The sequence below is a fragment of the Zonotrichia leucophrys genome, unplaced genomic scaffold, assembly GCF_028769735.1.
Source record: "Zonotrichia leucophrys gambelii isolate GWCS_2022_RI unplaced genomic scaffold, RI_Zleu_2.0 Scaffold_93_176943, whole genome shotgun sequence".
Classification (NCBI taxonomy): Eukaryota; Metazoa; Chordata; class Aves; order Passeriformes; family Passerellidae; genus Zonotrichia; species Zonotrichia leucophrys.
The window spans coordinates 73,273-85,744 of NW_026992298.1; the positions used below are offsets into that span (position 1 = coordinate 73,273).

At 49.3% G+C, this 12,472-nt stretch overlaps 1 pseudogene; it reads left to right on the top strand.

Moving 5' to 3' along the window:
• The first annotated feature begins 1,960 nt into the window (after nt 1–1,960).
• Nucleotides 1,961–2,545, top strand: LOC135460712 (olfactory receptor 14A16-like; annotated as a pseudogene).
• The last annotated feature ends 9,927 nt before the right edge of the window (nt 2,546–12,472 follow it).

Here is a 12,472-nt window from a genome sequence, read left to right on the forward strand (position 1 = left end):
CAGCCCTTGGCACAGGAACCTCTGGCTGCAGGACAATGCAGCTGCAGCTCCTGGAGCCATCTCCTAAAGCTGGAACATCCCAATGCCTGCAGACCCTGTGAGTACAACTCTGGGTATTTCTGGTGCAGGGGAGGTGGAATACTCATGAAGCTCTGACATGCAGAGGGGTTCTGCTAAGTCATAGAATATTTCCAAGAAGGGTTTTTTGACAAAAATTCAGAAATGTCCTAAGACTTTGTATTCAGTTTCCCACTATTGGAGATTAACAGGAAGGGAGGGTTAAATATTAAAGATAGTATATGTTATAAGTTATGAATTTGGACAAGTACCTGAGACATCTGAACTGTTACTTTTAGTGATCAATAGGTTCACAGGAGGTCCCTAGTGTGTTTTCAGCCACTCTGCCCATGGACAGCACCAGCATCACCTTTGCTGGAGCCATCAGGCTCAGTCTGAGCTGTCCTTTCTCCAAGCTGCAAACAGAACCTGCCCCAGCCAGTGCCCTGCAAACAGGCAGGGTTCTGTCAGGCCAAGGAGAGTGCACAGAGATTTGGGGTCTGTGAGTGCTGGCAGGGAGAGATCAGGCACAGGGAAACACCTGCAGGAGGAAAATCTGCAGGAGGCAGAGAGAAGAGCAGGGAATGAGAGAAAACAAAACCCAGCAATGCTGTGGCAGGGAGAGTTTAGAGATGCCCACAGGATCCCCTCCAGTGCAGCCCCTCCCTCTGAACAAGCCCCCTCCCTCCTGTGCCCCAGCCCAGCCTCTGCCCTCAGGGCCGGGGCTCCAAGGCGTGCAGCCCCTCCTGTGCAGGCAGAGCTGCAGCAGAGCCGTGGGGCAGCTCTGCAGCCCCGGGCCCAGTTCCCTCTGCAGAGCACAGGGCTGGGAGCAGCTGCCCGGCCCTGGGGGCTCTGGCAAGGGACACAGCTGGCTAAGGGGGACGCTGTCCCCAGTGCCCAGCTCTGGGCAATGCTGTCAGTGCAGCCAGGGAAGGAGCTGCATCTCCCTTCACCCAATGCCATCATAAGGACACTTGCAAGTCCCTCTGAGATTTCAGGCCAGGCTGGCAGCTTCAACCCATAATGCAAACCTGTCCTACAGCATCTCAGAGTTTTAAGATTGATGGGGAAAGACAGAGGTGTTGTGAGCTGAAAATGCTGCTGGGTTGGTGGAAAGAGCAACGTGAGTCCTTTGCTACAAAAATGGAGCTGGGCTGTGGTGGATCCATCTGCTCTCAGCAGTTCCTGGGGTTTTTAAGAGAAACGTGGGAGTGTGAACATCCTCCACCCGAGAAAAGTGAAAGCCCAGAGAAACTGCGAACAATATGAAGTGACAGATCATCTGCCCACAGTTTCCACTCATTATCTTGCCTCAGGGAAACCACTCTGTTCTACCAGAGGGCAGCAGAAATGCTGAGGGTTTCTGATATCCTAGAATACCAGGAAGTACATGGAAAGAGCTTAAAAAGAAAACATCAGAACTCTTAAACACAAGAGCATGTCCATGTGTGTTATAAAGGAGGGTGTGTGGAAAATGGCTTTGATTTTGGTTACAGGTATCTCTTCTAACCCTTCAATGTCCTTTATCCATGAACAGACCCCATGTGCAGCCCCAGCAAATGTCCAACAGCAGCTCTATCAGGCACTTCCTCCTGCTGACATTGGCAGACACACGCAGCTGCAGCTCCTGCACTTCTGCCTCTTGCTGGGCATCTCCCTGGCTGCCCTCCTGGCCAACGGCCTCATCATCAGCGCCGTAGCCTGCAGCCACCACCTGCACACGCCCATGTTCTTCTTCCTGCTCAACCTGGCCCTCACTGACCTGGGCTCCATCTGCACCACTGTCCCCAAAGCCATGCACAATTCCCTCTGGGACACCAGGGACATCTCCTACACTGGATGTGCTGCACAGGTGTTTTTCTTTATCTTCTTCATTGGAGCAGAGCTTTCCCTCCTGACCATCATGTGCTATGACCGCTACGTGTCCATCTGCAAACCCCTGCACCACGGACCTCCTGGGCAGCAGAGCTTGTGCCCACATGGCAGCAGCTGCCTGGGCCAGTGCCTTTCTCTATTCACTGCTCCACACAGCCAATACATTTTCCCTGCCCCTGTGCCATGGCAATGCCCTGGGCCAGTTCTTCTGTGAAATCCCACAGATCCTCAAGCTCGCCTGCTCCAAATCCTACCTCAGGGAACTCGGCTCATTGCAGTTAGTGTGTGTTTGGTATTTTGTTGTTTTGTGTTCATTGTTGTTACCTATGTACAGATTTTCAGGGCTGTGCTGAGGATCCCCTCTGAGCAGGGACAGCACAAAGCCTTTTCCACCTGCCTCCCTCACTTGGCTGTGGTTTCAATGTTTGTCAGCACTTCAGCATTTGCTTACCTGAAGCCCTCCTCCATGTCGTCTCCATCCCTGGATCTGGCCCTGTCAGTTCTGTACTCGGTGGTGCCTCCAGCCCTGAACCCCCTCATCTACAGCCTGAGGAACCAGGAGCTAAAGGCTGAAGTGTGGACACTGATGACTGGATGCTTTCAGAAACATTAAACTGTTGGACAATTACTTCAAATCACTTGTAATAAAACTCATTTTTGATACTTCTTGTTAGTTTCATTTTGGAGATCTGTTTCCTTTTCTTTAATTTTTTCATATTGTCAACAAAGTAAAACCATTCCTTGTGCCATTTCTCATTTTGTTTCTCTCCAATTTCCCTATGGCCACAGACTCTGTCAATGAGGGCTGCGCTCTTGGTGGCTTTAAATGAACTAAAAGATCTCCAAACAAACTTTTCTGCAGAGATGCCCTTTTCTTGCCCCGTCTGGAGCTGCAGCAGCAATGTCTGTGTGCAGAGCTGGGACAGATCATTCCTGGCCCAGCAGCTGTGCCCAGCAGCAGCAGCACTTGGTGTTGCCAGTGCTGCTGCCGTGGCCCTGCCCCGCTGCCCTGGTGGCCCTGGTGTTGCTGCAGGGCCTGAGTGCTCTCAGGGCCGGGCACAGCCCTGGGGGTGGCAGTGCCGGGGCTTCAGCAGAGACAGGCCAAGTACTATACTTAATTAGTAATATAAATAATTAGTAATATAAATAATCTTTGATAGTTTTTTTGCCTTTGTTCTTTTTTTTCCCTGTGTTTTAGTTTTTCAATATTGTCCATAAAATAAAAGCACTGTTTTGCCATTTCTCATTTTGTTTTTCTCCACCTTCCCTGAAGCCACTGACTGTGTCAATAGGAGCTGCACTGTTGGTGGCTTTAATAGAACTAAAGGATCTCCCAGCAAAGTTTTCTGCAGAGATGCCCTTTTGTTGTCTTCTCTGGAGCTGCAGCAGCAATGTCTGTGTGCAGAGCTGGGGACAGATCAGTGCTGAGTACAGCAGCCCTGCTCCTGCTGACCACACCATTCCTGATCCAGGCCAGGAGCCATTGGCCTTCTTGCCCACCTGGTCACACTGTTGGCTCATCTCCAGCCTGCTGTCCATCAGTCCCTGCAGGTCCCTTTCTGCCTGGCTGCTCTCCAGCCACTCTGTCCCCAGCCTGTAGCTCTGCAGGGGTTGTTGTGGTCAAAGTGCAGGACTCGGCACTTTGTCTTGTTAAACCTCACCTTGTTGGATTTGGGCCCTGGATGCAGCCTGTCCAGGGCCCTGTGCAGAGCCCTCCTACCCTCCAGCAGATCCACACTCACATCCAGCTTGCTGTCGTCTGCCAAGATATCCTTAGTTCCATGGGGCCCCTCAGTGTCACAATGGCCTCTTGGTTACTCCAGGCCCTGCACTGTCACAATGGTCTCCTTTGTTCCATGGGGCCCTCAAATGTGACAATAGACTCCTTGGTTCCATGGGGCCCCTCAGTATCACAATGTTCTTGTTGGTGCTGCAGTTTCACAGGGGCCCCTTGGTTCCATGGGGCCCCATGGTGTCACAATGGCCCCATGGTCACATGAGGTCCTACCTGTCACCATGGTGTCTGTGGTTCCACAAGTCTCCTCAGTGTCACAATGGACTCCTTGTTTCCACGAGGCCCCACAGTGTCACAGCTTTCTTCCAGATTCCTTGAGGCCCCATCCTGTCACAGTGCCTCCTTGGTTACACAGATCCTGCAGCGTCATAATGTCCCCTTGGTTCCATGAGGCCCTGTAGTGTCAGAACGGCCCCTTGGTTCCACTGGGCCCTGGAGTGTCCCAATGGTCTCCTTGGTTTTGCAGTGCCAAAATGGTGAAACCCCTTGGTTACACAAGGCCCTGCAGTGTCACAATGGTCTCTCTGGTTCCACGAGGACCCAGAATCTCACGGAGCACTCCCTGGCTCCATTTGGCCCCAGAGCACCACAATGGACCCCTGGTTCTTTGGGGCTGCATGGAGTCACCATGGTCCTCTCAGTTCCACGAGGCCCTGCAGTGTCACAATGGCCCCAGAGTGCACAGAATGCCAGAATCAAATAGGCTGGAAAAGACCTTTGGGATCATCAAACCCAACCAATGCCCTAATACTGCCTTGTCACCCAGACCATGCCACTAAGTGCCACTGGAGAGGGACAATGACTCTGCCACCTCTCCCCTGGCCAGCCCATTCCAATGCCCACTCACCCTTTCTGTGAAGAACTTCTTCCTATTGCCCAGGCTGAACCTCCCCTGGTGCAGTTTAAGGCTGTGTCTTCTTTACCAGCTCTCCAGCAGATCCACACTCACACCCAGCTTGGTGCCGTCTGCAATTTGTGAATGGTGGACTCGATCCCCTCCCCCAGATCATCAGTGAAGATACTAAAAAGGACTGGGCCCAGCACAGATCCCTGGGGGACACCACCAGTGCCTGGACACCAGCTGGGTGCAGCACCATCCCCACCACTCTCTGGGCCCAGCCTCCAGCCAGCTCTTAAATCTGCCAGCCAGGAGGGAACCTGCCCAAGCCGTGGGCTGCAGCTTTTCCAGGGAATGCTGTCAGAGAAAGTGTCAAAGGCTTTGCTGAATTCCAGGCACACAACATCCACAGCCTGTCCTGCATCCACAGGTGGGTCACCAGGTCATAAAAGGAGACCAGGTTGGTCAGGCAGGACCTGCCACCCCTAAATCCACGCTGGCTCTTATCCCTCAGCCATCCTGTGGGTGCCCTGTGATGGCACTCAAGGTGATCTGTTCCATAACCTTGCCGGGCACCCAGGTCAGGCTGACAGGCCTGGAGTTCCCCAGCTCCTCCTTCCAGCCCTTCTTGGGGATGGGCTCACACTGGCACCTCCAGTACTCTGGGAGCTCCCCACTGAGCCAGCACTGATGGTAAATGATGGAGAGCAGCTTGGGGAGCTCATGCCCCAGCTCCTTCATGCCCCTGGGATGGATTCCATCTGATCCCACACACCTGTGAGCATCTGAGTGGCTCAGCAGGTCAGCAGCTGATTCCTGCTGGATTACAGGGGGCTGTTCTGCTCCCAGTGCCCATCTACCAGCTCAGGAGAACACTTGTCCTGAGAACAGCCTGTCCTAATATTGAAAATTGAGACAAACAAGGTGTTAAGTAGCTCAGCTTTTCTTTCTCTTTAGTTTCTATATTCTCCACTACATCCAATAAGGAGTAGACATTCCCTTATCCCTCCTTTTGCTATACACTTTTTTATAAAAAGGGTTTTTTTAAATTTTTTTACAGAATGGGCCAGGTAAAGTTCTGACTGAGCTTCACGTCTCTAATTTTCTTTCGGAAATCACAATGACATCCTTACACATTTCCTGAGTTGCTGGTCCTTTTTTACACCGCAGTTCCCACAAAACCTGAATGGACAGCCAAGCCAGTCATTTTCCTCACTAGCTCATCTTTTGCCACACTGGGACAGGCTGCTCCTTCCCTCTTAAGATTACTTTCTTGTAATGTGTCCATCCTTCCTGGACCCCTTTGTTTTTAAGGGCTGTTTCCCCTAAAAACATCAGTACCTGATTCAGTACTCCCTAAATCTGCATCCTAAACAGGCCAAAGTCTGCCCTTCCTAATTCCAATGTAGAGGTTTTGTAGCTGCCCTTCCTTCTTTCCCAGAACATTGAACACTTGATTATTTCATGGTCACTGTCCCCAGGCAGCCTCCAACCCCACATCTGCCACCAGCCCTTCTCTGTTTGTGAACAGCAGCAGACAGAGCTTTCCTTGGCAGTGGAAGTGTTACCAAAAATTCAGTAAAACAGAAAACTTCTTCACACCACTGTAGCATTAAGAAGCAGCATTCTTTATTCAGCTGGATGTACAGGGGATAGCTCCTCCCAAAGCCCTGCATGCTGAATGCAGGAAACTTTCTGTTTATTTTCTGTATCGTACACACATATTCATTGATTGTCCTGGACTAAACATACATATGATAATCATTTTCCTGAAATCATTAACATATTTCCCCTCCCCTTTATCCATGCATTCTTCCAGACCCTGGGGGTCTCTCTGGTGGTCCCTGGTGGTCGTGGACCCCAATGTTCTAGTGGGCCTGGCTGAGCTGGCAGGACACTCAGGCTGGTGAGTTTCCAGTTCCCCTTCTCACACAATGGGCATTGTGTGGTTTCCATAGGCCTGCGGTTTTGGAGAAAAAGCTCCAGGTGTCAGCTCAGCTGGTGGAGACAATTGATCATCTGGTAACATGAGGTCACAGAGTGGACTGTGACATCACAGAGTGGGTTATGTGAGGTCATCGAGCAGCTATGACACCACAGACTGCCTCCGTGACATCACAGATCCAGCTGTGACATCAATGGACAGAGGTCTGACATCACAGAGCAGACTATTACATCACAGAGCAGGCTGTGACATCACAGAGTTGGCTGTGACAGCACAGAGGGGCTGTGTGACATCACAGATTTGGCTGTGATATCACAGAGGTAGCTGTGTGACATCCCAGCAGGGCTGTGTCAGGTCACTGGGTTGGTCACTCTGCCCCAGCTCCCTCTCACAGTTTCTCCCAACAACTCCAATGCTGTTCATGCCCAGCAGGGTGTCTGTCCCCTGGGATCCCCCCAGCCCACCTGGAGCCACAGCCTCCCCCAAAGGGTGTTCCACAGGATCCACCCCAGAGCCTGACAGGGGAAAAGGGGCCAGGGCTGTGTGACCAGGACACCAAGGACGGGGATTATCCAGGTTCCTGTGGCCTGGGTTGGGTTGCCCAGGGCAGGAAAGATGTCTGGCAGCTGGAGCAGGGTCTGGGAAGGGCCTCCAAGGTGGGGCTGGAGCCCTTGGGCTGTGAGCAGAGGCTGAGGGAGCTGGGCTGTTCCAGCACAGAGCAGGGAAGGCTGAGGGGCTCCTCATCCCAGCCTGGCAGTGCCAGCGAGGAGGGGATGGAGAACACAGAGCCGGGCTCTTCACCGGGGGCTGGGGGGAGACAAGAGCCAATGGGTGGAAGGAGAAAGAGGAGAGATCAGCCAGGACAGGAGGAGATGAAATGAGTCAGGCTGGTTTCAGCATTTCCTCAACACAAAGAGCAGCCTGACCTCCCTTCTCCATCCACCACTGGCAACTTCGCAAATCAGGAATTGTTGGAGCTGTTTTGCACCACACCAGGATGGGCATCCTGCTACAAGATCACAGAACCATGTTTGTCTGAAATTAATTTTAGTATGGAAATCACTTGTGGATGGTGGACTCATCAGATGCTGTGGGGACCATGCACATAGCTCAGGGAAGAGTGTGATTGTATTAAATTATGTCTTGTTCAACTATAGTCTGTTGGCCATGAAGAGAAACTTTCTGTGCCTCTGAATCTCAGCAGTTCCTGACTCTCAAAGGACACAAACCTGATGAGTTGTGGTTCCCACTCCATTGACTGTACTGGCACCTCCCTCCATGCACAAAGCAGAGTTCCCTTGTCCCAGAGAGTCCCTGGCAATGCAGGGATGAAGGAAACAGGACAGGCTGTGGGGATCAGGGGCAGGGCAGAGCCAGGGAAATGAATGACTTTTGCATTTGATGGAGGAGTGTTGGGAGTTTGGCTGGCTAAGGACTGGAGAAGTACAAAACCATGGGTAATTCCAAGTCCTGCAACTGCAAAGATAGTGTGTCCTTGGGCCTAGCTGTAGTATAATAACAAGCAGTGAAAGAGACATGAGAAAAGAGAGATGTAACCCCTAAGGAATGAGGAAGAGTTCATGGTACAGTTTAACCAATAGATTGCTTGGCTTACAGAATATTCATAAGCTTATCATTTGCTGTATAAGTGTTTGATACTTTCTTCAATAAATCAGACCTGAAGGACCGGACCAGACAGGACTGGACCGGGCTGGGCCTGTGTTGAACCATATGGTGTCCTGATCCCCTTCCTTTGACAAATGGTGACCTTGAACGTTGAGCCCCTCATCTCGAAATAAAAGAAAAAGGGGGAGAACATGCCACGGTCAAGGAAGTTGGAGCTGGGTCCTGAGCAGCCAGGACGGTGCCGGAATTTTGAAGCACCCTCGGGGTTCACATCGGTGACTCGAGCCATACGTGTCTGCTGGAGCCTGGAAAGCTGCAAAGAGCACTCACGAAAGAGGTATGAAAAGGCAAGCAGCATATAAGTTATGCGCCGCGTATCTAGAATGGCGAGAGATAAAGGGGATAAATTTGTTATTAGCCTATGGATACGCTGAAGAAATTTTCCTTAACCCACATACGGTCTATGAACTCTCAGAACGGAGAAAATCTGGGGATATACTGTGGAAAGCAGTGTTAGAAGATGATAAAACAGCAAAGATAAAACAGAGCGTTTTTCCAGTGGGAGCGCTTCTCCCTCTGCCCCGCAGCCGGCAAAAGCTTCAGTTTTAGAAAATAAACAAGCGACATCAAAGACCATTGTCCTAGCGCTTCTCACCTAAGTTAGAAAAATCTTTTTGTTTTTCCTAGCAGAGACTGTGAAAAAGAAATCAGCGTCAGTGAATGCATGAGTCAAATTTCGGCCAATTTGGCTCAGCATTCCTTATGCTGTCTTAAAATCACCTGTATTAACAGAGACTTTAAACATCAGAAGCATAGACTTTAATTGGTGGAACATCAAACTCTAAGATTGTAGTTTGAAAATTTTAAAATGTTGAAAATGTGTTAAAGTGATTGTATAAGTAAGATGTAATGAGTATGTTTTTTGTGTTCTTTAGGCCTTGCTTAAATGTGGTAAAGGTAAAAGCAATTACTGAATTCAAAAGAATTTTTCTACAGGTATACCTTAAACAAACTCCTTATGTTTAAGTGCATTTAGGTATGGAAATGCTGCAGCAAACACGTGAAGAAAGTTGTTTTAGCTTAGTATTTTAGAATCAGGCCTGTAAGTAAGTTATAGTAAATGCTATATTCTATTTTTATAGTAAGTTTTATCTGTTGTTAAGTAGTTTAAGTTAAATTATCTATTAAGTGCCATTAAATGTTAGATGCTGTTAAGGTTCTGTTAAGTTTATTATTTTAAGTTTAAGTATTTTAAGTGTAGGTGTTATTAAGTTTAAATAACGTTAGATAGATTTATACTTTTATGATAGGCGTTTATTTTATGACTTGTGTGCAAAGTGTTGTTGTGAACATCAGAGAAACTTTAGTTAAAAGAGACAATCAGAAGCATTTGTGAGTAAAGCCGTTCCTGTTTGAAGTATATCTGCTGTTTGAGAATAGAAAGCAAACTTCCTTTAGCTTATTTTTGTAGGTTGTATTAGCACACCTGAGTTTTGTTTGAGCCTTGTAGCACATAGAATCTTTTTTGTATCCGTCGTATAGCATATCCTATAAATAGTGATAGCCTTTTTGGTTTGTTTTCCTAGCTTAGATCCCTTGTAAGAGAGAAACCTTGCTAGCTGAGAATATTGTTTAGTTGTTAGAATTGCCTATTCTTGTGTTGCAAAGAGTGTGACACAGTTAGCCCATAGAATTTTGCTTTCCCAAAAAAAATAAAAACAGGGTAAGTGTTGGGAATTTAGCTTACTAGAGAGACCGGAAAAGTACAAAACCGTGGCTAATTCCAAGTCCTGCACCTGCAAAGATAGTGTGTCCTCGGGCCTAGCTGTAGTAGAATAACAAACAGTGAAAGAGACATGAGAAAAGAAAGATGTAACACCTAAGGAATGAGGAAGAGTTCATGGTATAGTTTAACCAATAGATTGCTTGGCTTACAGAATATTCATAAGCTTATTACTTGCTCTATAAGTGTTTGATACTTTCTTTAATAAACTGGACTGGACCTGTTGGACCTGTGATGAACCACCTGGTGTCCTGGTCCCCTTCATACGACAATGACTAACAGCTCCTAGGGTTCCAGCGTGTGTGAGACACAAACCCCAGGAAAAGACAGAGTCCATACCAGGGGCTGACCTTGCGCTCCGTGTTTTTAAGCCTCCGGGCCTTTGTGGGCCTCCCCCCAGGTGGGATTTCTGATCACTCTGGCAATCAGAGCTGGGTTAGCACTGTCCCCACTGTGTGACTGATTGACAGCTCATTCCACAGTGTCTCAGGACATTGATCTCATCCATCCTCTGATAGTGACCATGGTGACACTGGGGAACCTCATGGAACCATGGGTCACTTGTGACCAGGTGGGTCCAAGGACACCACAGTGACATCAGGGAACCTTGTGGGAACAAGTGGCCATTGTGATGCTGTGGATCCCCATGGAACCAAGGGAACATGGAACAGGCTGATGCCTTCAGTTTTAGCTGTCATATTTCCAGATTCTCTACTGCATTAGTCTGTAAGTCTGGACTTCATACAGAGTGTTACCAAGTTCTCTTCACAGTGTAGTCAGACAAAACAATCCTTTTCCAGCCCCAGAACTGGACATGATTGCAGCTTCAGGCACAAAAAGTGCAAACAACAGTGAATTGAGGAGAGCAAACCGGGAGGATGGAACTGCATAACCTGAGACTGTAATTGGACAACTAACCCAAATATTTAAATGGACCAAACTTTATGAAAGTGTGAAAACTCCTGACCAGTCATCCATTTTGAGTGTAGCCTCGGCTGGGCTATTGTCCTGCTCAAGGTGAATCCTTTGAAGGCCTTTGAATAAATCCCAGCAAGAGGCAGAAGCAATGAGAAAGCTGACACTCTTTGTGAGAACAGAGTTGTGGAGCAGTGAAAAACAACTTATTTTTCCGGAGACAGAGCTCTAGGACTGTAGAAAACAACCTACTTTCCCTGAAAAAGAGCTGTAAGACTGTGATAAACACCAGCCACCTGTATAAACTGTTTTTTCCTCTTAGATAGAAAAATGAAGACTATCTCTCACAAACAACTTTTCCTGCACATACACAGCAGGGGTTTGAGTGACCAATCAATACAGGGTAAAAACTTGTTGCTACCAGCTGGGGATAGACAGGGGATGTTCTTAAAAAACCCTACAAAAAGGCCTATAAAAAGACCATATAAAAATAGCGCAGGATTGATCCTTTCTTATTGCACCATAAAATGTGTCCTGCATCCCTCTTTATCAGGCGCTGTTGCAGTGCCCTTTTATTTCATAGTTTTTTGGACGGTCTTTTCCAGTTCACGCCCTGTATGTTGTCTTTCCCCAAACTGGATTATTCCCAGGTTATATTCCTCCCCTTTTACCCTGCAATCATTACAATCCCCACCCTGTATTCCAGTGCCTTCCCTATCCATCCCTGTAAACTCTGCCCCTGTTCTGGACCCTTCCCTGTCAGTCTCCTGTAAACCCCTCCCCTGCAGGTTCCGCCCCTCAGGAATGCCCCTCAGGGGTGATGCCCCATTGGCCCATGTGACCTGCCCTCTCCACCCCCTTATCCCCATTGGTCCCTGAGATGTATTCCCCTCCTTTTGCTCCTCCCTCCCTGATTCCCTATTGGCTCAGCGATCGTGCCCACCCGCAGTTCTAGTGCTGTATAAAATCCTGAGCGCGCTGGTGCTTGAGGTTCTTTGGTGCCTGTTCCCTCTGATGAATAAAGCTTCCTCAGAATCTCACACCGAAGGCCTCCCTCTCCTCTTTAGACTGCTCCTTGACGCTGATTCCAGCTGTGGAGCAGGTGGCTCCAAGGTTCAGCTCTCCCTGTTTCAGGGGAAGCTGTTCCCCACTCATGGCACGCGGCGCCCCTGAGCCAGCTGTGGACTCCAGCGCGGTGTCAGCCTGGGGCTCCTGCTGGGCTGAGTCTGCCCTCAGGCAGGGCTCAGCTTCCCCACAGCATCTCAGTGTCACCTGTGAGCCCCGTGGAGAAGACTCCTCTGTGCCCTCTGCTCAGAATTTCACTGCCAGGACAGCAGGAATGCAACCCAAACCTGCCTTCATCCTGCTGGGGTGGGAACTCCTGCACCAGGGGCTTTCTGGCCATTCTGCTGCTCATGGCCAAGACATTTTCCTTGCCCCTCTGCCAGGGCAATGCTCTGTGCCAGCTCTCCTGTGAGGCTTCCGTGGGGCGATGTCGGCACCAGTGGTTCCTTCAGTATTGGAACTGGAGTCAGCGAACATGACTGAGCTCTGGTGAGCTCTCAGGATGGCCGGGGACAACTGATCCAGCTGGCCCTCCCCAAAATTCACCCAAGTCCTGCTGGAGCCGATGGACCC